The sequence below is a fragment of the Anolis carolinensis genome, chromosome 5, assembly GCF_035594765.1.
Source record: "Anolis carolinensis isolate JA03-04 chromosome 5, rAnoCar3.1.pri, whole genome shotgun sequence".
Classification (NCBI taxonomy): Eukaryota; Metazoa; Chordata; class Lepidosauria; order Squamata; family Dactyloidae; genus Anolis; species Anolis carolinensis.
This window is the reverse complement of record NC_085845.1, coordinates 16,313,156-16,323,023: the sequence shown is the minus strand read 5'-3', so window position 1 is coordinate 16,323,023 and position 9,868 is coordinate 16,313,156.

The window sequence follows — 9,868 nt, the reverse complement described above, 5'->3', positions numbered from 1 at the left end:
CAGCAAACGCCCCGAACGCAGGACTGCTATCATTGCAAGGGAGCTGGGACACTTTAAGATCGACATAGCCCTTCAGGAGACCCGGAGAGCAGGAGAGGGACAGCTGAAGGAAGAAAGGGGAGGCTACACCTTCTTCTGGAAGGGACTGCCTGAAGAAGAGCAAAGAATACACGGAGTTGGCTTTGCTATCAGAAATGATCAGGTGCTTCACTGTTATAAGTTTTCTATATTTATACATATATATCCTCAAGTGGCTTCTATGCCTCTTCTATCTACCGACAACTGTGGAAATCTGCTTTGTTAATCTGCATCATTAGCTGCTTAGTCTTACAACAGTGGTTCTCAACCTGTGAGTCCCCAGATGTTTTGGCCTTCAACTCCCAGAAATCCTAACAGCTGGTAAACTGGCTGGGATTTCTGGGAGTTGTAGACAAAAACACCTGGGGACCCACAGGTTGAGAACCACTGCCTTACAAGGAAGATCACATGAGGATGAAACAGTGGAAACATTGAGGAAGAAAATAGGAAGAAAATAACAGCTTGGGTTTTCAACGTTATCAGGAAATAACTTGGAAGTTGTGAAAATAACAAGTTTTTGGTCCAGTGTGGATGACTTATTTTTGCTGCCCTGGAGACAAGGATATGGAACAATGGCTTCAAATTACATGAAAGGAGATTCCGCCTGAACATTAGAAAGAACTTCCTCACTGTGAGAGCTGTTTAGCAGTGGAACTCTCTGCCCCAGAGTGTAGTGGAGGCTCCTTCTTTGGAGGCTTTTAAGCAGAAGCTGGATGGCTATCTGTCGGGGATGCTTTGAATGAGATTTTCCTGCTTCTTGGCAGGGGGTTGGACTGGATGGGCCACAAGGTCTCTTCCAACTTTATGATTCTATGATTATATGATTATATGGCAATGTAGAAGGGGCCTAACTCCCCTCCTCCCCTTGTTCCACCAAGACAGGGAAAGAAAAGGCCCTTTTTATAAATTCCAAGGATGCCAGCAAGCCTGGTAATGATTTTATTGCTAATTCAATCTTTCAAGAGTCCCCAATGTCAAGTTAATGAATTGTTGTTGGCTTAATTATCAGACATGCTCGCTTTTTACAATGAGCATAAAATCCAGAAATATAATTTGAAGGCACCTCACTTTTTAAAGAGCTATTCCTTAACCTTTGAAATTGTGTGTGCCTGTGTGTGGTCAATTAATTTAACGTGATCTTTTCTTCTTTATATAATTTGGCAATTAATTGAGTTCTTATTTATCCAGTTACTGAATTCTTAGGTTTCTGCATACCCTGCTCTTAGAAGCAGGTATTAATATTATAGTGGGCACACAAGGGAAAGTGGATGGGAGTTGGTATGAGATTACATCCAGCAGATTCTGGATATTGTCCACTCCCTGAAAAGCCACAGATGTGGGAGTTAGTATGAAGGGAGAGCCTTTTGCCAACTGCTGGGATCAAGGCATGATGGAATATATAATACAATATGACCTGTACAGCCACGGGACCAGTACCCAAAGGTTTCCCTCCCCCACATCCTTCAATATATGTCATCTCTATGAATTTATTAGGTCCTTTAATAAATGATATGTTTTCCCTAGACAGCTCCAACAAAAATGCAGAGAACAAAACCAGTCTCTACACATGGCATCCATCTACTTTGCAAAGGCGTCCAACACAGTGAATTGCAATGCTCTTTGGACCATCCTCCTGAAAATCAGATACATTTGTGACCATCTTGCAGCTCCTCCATGATGTCTCCAACAGTCTTGGACAGCAACGGCTCCCAAAACTGACCCATGGGATAAGGTGTCAAATAAGGATGTGTTATTGCCCCAACTTTATTTTCCATCTTTATAGATATGATTCTACACCTTGTGGATGGGAAGCTTCCCACTGGTGTGGAAATCACTTATTGGACAGATGGCAAGCTTTTTAACCTCTGCAGTCTAAAAAAAAAGGTCACAACAACTTCTGTTATAGAACTTCAATATACTGATGATAATGTAGTCTGTGCTCATTCAGAGCAAGATGTACAAGTCACTTTAAACATATTTGCAGAAGCATATGAAAAGCTTGGCTTCTCACAGAACAAAAGAAAACAAGTGCTCTACCAGCAGGCACCAACCAATGTCAGAAATGGAGTCATGCCCCAATGCCAGTATTCAAAAAGGCCAGTAGTGGTGCCATGGCAGAGAGATTAGAGAAGGTTGGTGTTACATTTAGGTTCTCCATGAATGGGCTAAACTCTTGCCTTTTGCTACTCCACTCAGAGAAGTAGATGGTTACATTTTGGTAAGAGTAAAGGAACATTATTTACACTGACCTATGGATTAGTTGAGCCAATTTTTTTAAAGCTGAGCTAAACCTTTTACTAAAATGTCTAAACTTATACATCAGCAGTTAAATCCTTCACCTTACATCCTTCTGTGGTGGCTCACACTCTACAGCTGGCAAATCCATTCTAGGTTTTGTATAGCATTTATGAAGCTTGCAATGCTTTTTGATCTATTGGTAGAGATAGATTTCAGCACCTTGGATAGGTCTTTTAATGTCTCAACTAACACTTGGAGTAGATTCATTTCCCCATCCATCTGCCCCCAACATGGGAGTCACCAGCTGGCACTGATTCTGTTTAGTTCAATATTTTCAGTTTGCACCATTCTCTGTAATGCAACTGGAACTACTTTCAGGACTGGAATATAATTTTATAAAATGCAATGCAACGCGATATAAAATGTAATCATATAATATGGTATAATATAGTACATCACAATACATCTGGCAGAGATGTGTCATTTCCTCTTCAGCTATAAAGCTCATTGCTAACAGAGGGATAGAATCTTTGATTGCATTTTAATGTGACTGAAGGGGTTTTTTGATCATTTTAATGGGATTTTTATGCTCCTTTTAATTGTTACCTTTCAGAACCATGCCAGGGATAAATTTCAACAAATAAATAAATTCTAAGCTCGAAAGGGAACTGCGTTTTTGAAATGCTAAGCAACCAGGGATGTCTCTCTGAGTCTGGGTTACAATAAACTAGAATGGCTGTCTTTATGGGGTCATTAGGAAAGCATGGTTCAAGGAAGTCCAGAAGCCTCTCTGATGATGAGGCACTAAGCTCGGGTGGCAATCCTGGAAGTCATGATAAATGCATTTTCCAATGAAATGACCCAGACATTAGCATATTTTTCTGCTGAACACCATGCACATGGGGTGCCTATAACATAATCGATTTTTCAGTAAAGCATAGACACCTTTCTGCCTTCTGTGGGGACCTGGAAACCATTTTTGCAAATTCTCTGGAACTTGTGGTGTAAATCACAGAAAAACCACTTGACAAACCTCCTGTTTCTGCTGCCTGCCTAAGACAACAAACCCCAAGCAATACTGATACATCCAAACCTTCACAGTGGAAAACTTTTAGTCCAGCATCAGAATCCAGCATCCGTGGCTTGTTACTCTGTCTTTTAAATTTTAATGTTTAATTCTTAATAGACTAATTTTTAGGTCTTGTTTTTAAATGTTTATTCGTCAAATGTGAATTTTTAGTTGTGTGATGCCTAATTTGCTGTAATGTTTCACTATTGACTGTTGTTGATGTCTAATATGTTATTATTTTATTTGTGGTTGGCTTATTTGTTTTATTATCACACTTTATGGCATTGAATGTTTGCCCCTGTATGTTTTGAACCGCCCTGAGTCCCCATTGGAGAGATAGGGTGGGATAGAAATGAAGTTTTTATATCATCATCATCATCATCATCATCATCATCATCATCATCATCATCATCATCATCTCTCTTTGAATAGATGCCTAGATGTCTGGTTTATCAAAGTCTCTTTCAAAACAAAGAGAGGGAAGGAGGGAGGGAGATGGGTGGACATGACCAGAAATTTATTTTTCGCCATGATATTGGCATAATATTGCTCAAGGGTGTTATGCGCACTTCCAGCTTGGCAGGGAGAGTCCTAATCAATGCTTTGCCATCCCACTTTTTCAGTTGCTTTTAAAATGTCCCTGTTCCTTTCTCCACCTCCCACTTTATCTCTTTGTCCTTTGTCGATCACGGTAAACTGAGTTCACAGTAAAAAAATAGTTTGCACTCATTGCAGCAACAGAGAGAATAGGACATGGAGGAGACTTCATCAAAAGCAAACTGCTGAAGCCTCTCCTAGTTTGTTTGTTTTTTCTCATTAATATCATTATCATCTTGACTATACTCTGATCTTGCTTAGCCACATGTCCCAGGTTTCATTGATTAAATGTTGGAGGGTAAGGATCATTGTGATAGTGAGCATGGTGTAGTGGTCTGAGTATTAGATTACAATTCTGGTCAACTCCTCACTCAGCCAAATAAACTGACTGAGTGATCTTTTGTGAGTCACAAACTCTCAGCCCCAGAAACCCAATGATAGTATCACAAAGACTTAATGGTGCACAACAACAGCAAAGAGACATTGAAGAAAAATTAAACGACTACTACAGCAAGCAACCTGGAGGTGGGCAAAAAGAGGCTAACTGCATAGCCCAGGAAGAAAGCTTTTGGTGATGAGATTATTGATGTTGCAACTCTAAGCCTACTGACAAAGGAGGAACCAATAATACAGAAAAAGTCCTTCTCATAGAGAAAGGAATGCATTGACAGAGGAAGTAGTTCCAGAAAAGTGCAGGAACTTTTCAAGCCTAGACTCAAGCTTTTAACAGCTCCAAAACAGATGGTGGAGTATTTGTAAATAGGGAACACTATCAAATGATTTATTATATGTTTAAAAAGAAATCACAGTAAAGAGTGAGTCATGTGCCATTTGTATTTTCTAGTCTCAGCATGAAAGTATAGTTGATGTCATGTGTTCAGAATCTGGTGGTTCAAAAACTGGATCAGCCTTGTTGTGTGGTTACTTAGATGCTCCAAAACAGGAGCATCACTTACTGTGGACCATGGGGTCACCTGGAAAGCCTAGAGTGTCCCAGAAAAAAAGCCCTTTAATGGCTTCTCCTCTTCTGAAATTATGCTAAAAAGGACCTTGGACACTACATGTCATTTCTCTGAGAAGTGTTGCATTGATCAGTGGTTCTCAAGTTTTGGTTCAGAGTTGACTTGAAAGCACACAGCAACTCAAACAAAAAGTAAATAATTTGAAATCAATGAGACTTGAGTTAGCTATGTCTAATAAATCCAACTCCAAATCCAAATAAATAAAAATATAAATCAATTCATTCTGGTACGTAGGACTTATAAGGTAGCCTAAGCTTATTTCCATAGCAGTTTCCATGTTTTTCTTTGGTTTTATTCATATAACATTTTAGGTTGTATTTTTTCTATTTGTATGCCATTCTGAACCTCTTGGGGAAGTATATAAAGATTTTAGTAAATTAATAACAAATAGCTGTCACACTTCCTGAGTCTTTATCTCTCTCTTTGAAAAGAGTTGCATACATATTACAGCGCCGATGCCTTTGACTGCTTTAATCCAACCATACATGTCCAAGGGCTAGCTCCAGCTTGTCATTCATGCACTTTGACTGACAGGCCTGTAGTTACTTAGTCCAAATATTACAGTGGAGAAGTAATGACTACTGCCATTTCTGCGGGAGGTGGATGGGGGCCAGCTAGCTGCCCTGTCAGTCTGAGGAGTGTCAGCCAAGGCATTGTTACTGCCTCTAATCACAGTAATTGTAACAGGACGACAGGCAGGGACGGGTTGGGGGGAAACAAGGAAATGAAGGCCTCTATCTCCCAGCAACAATGCAACTTCATTTAACCTTAACAGAGCAAGCACCGCGATCATTTCTTCTTGGCACTCCTGCGTGATTCCGGTGTCAGAACAGCTTCTCATTTGCAATGTATGACAATTGCCTAGCATTTGAAAAGACACTGCCACAAGTCAATAGACTATAAATTGCACTTGGAAATGGGATCCTTTTAACTAAAGCCTGCTTGCTTTCCCCTGGAGGGTTGATGCCTTTCTCTCTCTCAGTTTCCTTTCCCTTCATCCTTTCCTTTTAATAATTTGTATGTTTAGGCATTTGGTCAATTTACACTATCCTCGTGCTTCCTTATAGTTGTGACCATCAATCAGAGCCAGTGTGACAGAAATACATATAATGCTATAAGGTTTTATAGGTTTAAAACAGTGCAGAAAGTAGCTCATATATACTGGGGTTTCCCTTCCTTCGTCTTTTCCTAGATAGACAGCATACAGCTCACATGGCAATTCATCTGTCCCTTGTTGCCAAAGATTTGGCCTGAGCTCCTCTATTGTGCTCACTTAATGAAAAACTGCTTTTAGATAGTTGCACTGTGGTTTCATTACAGTATATCACCTTTCAGCAGGATTCCAATAATGTGCAAAAAACTATGCTTCTGCCAATTGTCCTGTTGTGAGAAGAAGAATGCACAGTGACTTTTTCTTGTTGTTGTGTGTCTTCACATTATTTCCAACGAATGGTGACCCTAAGGTGAATCTATCATAGTGTTTTCTGGTGACTCACTTAAGGTCATCTAGCAAATGAATAAAGTGGAACATTGAAGGCACTAACAAATATTTATATACCTTCCAAGTAGCACAGGTGCATAGCTGGAATGCTTTTCTTTAATCACAACTATATCAAATCTACTGAATCAATTATGAATGATGAGTCAACATTGAAGTGAATCCAGTAGATTCAGTGTTCTCATGCCTTCCGGCACTCCCAATTTGATAGGGATAGTCCCAAATAATCCCCTATTTCCCTATTGTTTCAGCTGTTTTTAAAATGTTCCAGCTTCTGCATTCTCCTCCTACATTCCTTATTTGCCCTGACTTATTTAATTGCTGTGAACTGAGTAGTTTGTCTACAATTAACTCAACAGAGGTGGGGTGAGGAGAGCAGGAGATGGAAGAGTAGTCCTTCCCAGTAAGCTCAAACAAAAGCAAACTGCTGCAACCTCTCTTTACTTGAGTTTTTTCCCTCATTAGTTGCTTCTGCAATCTTAATGATAGCCTGATGTGTCTTGCCTATAATAATAATAATTCCCTCTTGTAGAGTCTGCTGAATTTTATCTTACAGTTTGCATATTATGTTCAGACTCTAATGTTCTAATGTTTTATGTTGATGTTTTATGCTGGTTTGTATGTTTATACTATTTTACCTGTTTTACATTGGTTTAATTATGCTGTATTTTATTGTATTTTGGATCTGGGCTTGTCCCCATGTGAGTGGCCCCGAGTCCCCTGAAATGGGAGTGGGAAATGGGAGTGGGATATAAAAATAAAGTTGTTGTTATTATTATTATTATTATTATTATTATTATTATTATTATTATTATTATTATGACACAGCAAGCAAGATAGATATGCTGAATAATATGTATTATTATTATTATTATTATTATTATTATTATTATTATTATTATTATTATTATTATAGCTGAAGTCCAAAATACCTGGAGGCCCAAAGGTTGAGAACCACTGGACTAGATTAACAATAGTAAAATGATTGTGGAATTCAGCTTATACAGCTATGAACTGAACATATCCAATGCTCAATACCTGAAAATCTACAGTTGTGTGTCTAAGAGCTTTTGACCTCAACCAAGATCATGGGTACAATCCTCTGACAGAGATAGATCAGGATCATGTTGACAAATTTTGGCCCTTTCTAAATATATTATTTTTTTATAAACTCAAGATATATGTTGTTTTGTAGGTATTATTATTAGTATTAGTATTATTTGTACTTCTATCCTGCTTTTTTCTCTCAAAGTATGGGAGCAATGGCCAAGACAGCCCCTTCCTTTTCCCATTGTACTTGGGAAAGTGGTGGAATTGAGATAAGGGCCTCCACTAAATATCTTAGAGCAGACATGGGCAAACTTTGGCCCTCCAGGTGTTTTGGACTCCAACTCACACAATTCCTAACAGCCTACTGGCTGTTAGGAATTGTGGGAGTTGGAGTCCAAAACACCTGGAGGGCCAAAGTTTGCCCATGCGTCTTAGAGCATAAGCATACTGACACAGGAAGATAAAATCCTTCAGATAAGCTTCAGATTACAGTAGCCTTCTTTATTATGCAAGCTTGTAGAACACATTTCAACTTAGTACAAAAAAAAGCTTTGGATATTCTAGAATAGTACAGGAGGACCTAGTGATGTCTAGAGAAGTATTCTCTCTCGGACTGCAATGCAATTCAATGGCCAACTTCCACCTGACTTTTTGCCAGATGTTCTGACCAAAGTTGGCCATAAAATAGCACTGGAGGCTTAAATTTCTCCAAGCAAGTCTTCTTTCATGATCTTATAGTAGACTTCAACTGATAGCCCAAGACATTGCTGATTTCAGGTGAGAAAAAATAGGGTTCCAAATTACACGTGCAAAATCATCCCTCGCATAACACGTAGGCCTACTGTATTCTCAGAAGGCCATCTGTTTAATGCATATCTATTTCCATCTTCCTCCCTCTCTTTCTCTCTCTATTTCATATATTCTATCTCTGTCTCATCTTAAATCTAAGAACCTCATCATCCAAAAATATTTAGGCATGGCTTAATGCCCAGGGGATGAATATTTTGTTAAAGTGTAATTTTCAGCTTGGCTGGTTTCTGCATTCTATTTATTAACAGGGAAAGGTCACATTGGTTTCCACTTTGAGAGAACCGTTAAAGAGGAGGCTCCTATGGTTGAGCTCTTTAAACTAAATTAAAACAGCCAACAAAACAACCCTGAACTTTATGCTGTGGTTTCCCCTCAGTGCAATTCTATTTTGAGAAATAGAACTTGGATGTTATTGGGTGAAGACTCGAGGTCTGTTCAGATCTCTAATCTTTTTACATACTTCAAGGAGAGGAACAGAGGAAAGCTGCCTAATACAAGAAATTGGAAGTTACTCTTTTTGTTTTTTGCCCTATAGCTCCCAGTGGGGCCGTATTTCCAAATCTTGCATTATCCGTCCTTCAAGCTTGATATCATTTCCAGGGCTGTTGCCACCAACCTTGACCTTTGGCCATGCTACCTGGGGATGATAGGAGAAGAAGTTCACCAACACCAAGGACCCAAAGTTGGGCATTACTGGTATCAATGACTAATAGTTGCTCTCCAAGAGTTTCAGACAAAAGTCTTTTCCAAATCTACCTGGATAAACTGCAGAATACATGTGGGGACTTTTGCATGCCAACTATGAACCCTACCACTAAGCTAGAATACAAAACGAACAGAAAACAGCCAAAAAAAAGAAAAGTGAAAAGGTATTTGGGTTGTTGTGAGTTTTCTGGGCTGTATGACCATGTTCCAGAAGCATTCTCCCCTGACATTTCACCCACAACTATGGCAGGCATCCTGAAAGGTGTCGGAAACTAGGCAAGTGGGGTTTATATATCTGTGGAATGTTTAGGGTGAGAAAAAGAACTCTTGTCTGCCTGAGGCAAGTGTGACTATTGCAATTTGGCCAGCTTGATTAGCATTAAATAGCCCGGCAGCTTCAAAGCCTGGCTGTTTCCTACCTGGGGCAATCCTTTGTTGGGAGGTGTTAACTGGCTCTGATTATTTCTTGTCTGAAATTCCCCTGTCTTCTGAGAATTGTTCTTTATTTACTGTCCTGATTTTAGAGTTTTTTTAATACTGGTAACCAGATTTTGTTCATTTCATAGTTTCCTCCTTTCTGTTGAAATTGTCCACATGCTTGTGGATTTCAATATCTTCTCTGTGTAGTCTGACATGGTGGTTGTTAGAGTGGTCCAGAATGTTTGTCTTCTCAAATATTATGCTGTGTCCAGGTTGGTTCATCAAGTGCTCTGGTATGGCTGACTTTTCAGGTTGCGTTAATCTGCAGTGCCTTTCATGTTAATTTATTTGTGTTTGGGCAATGCTACATTTGGTGGTCCC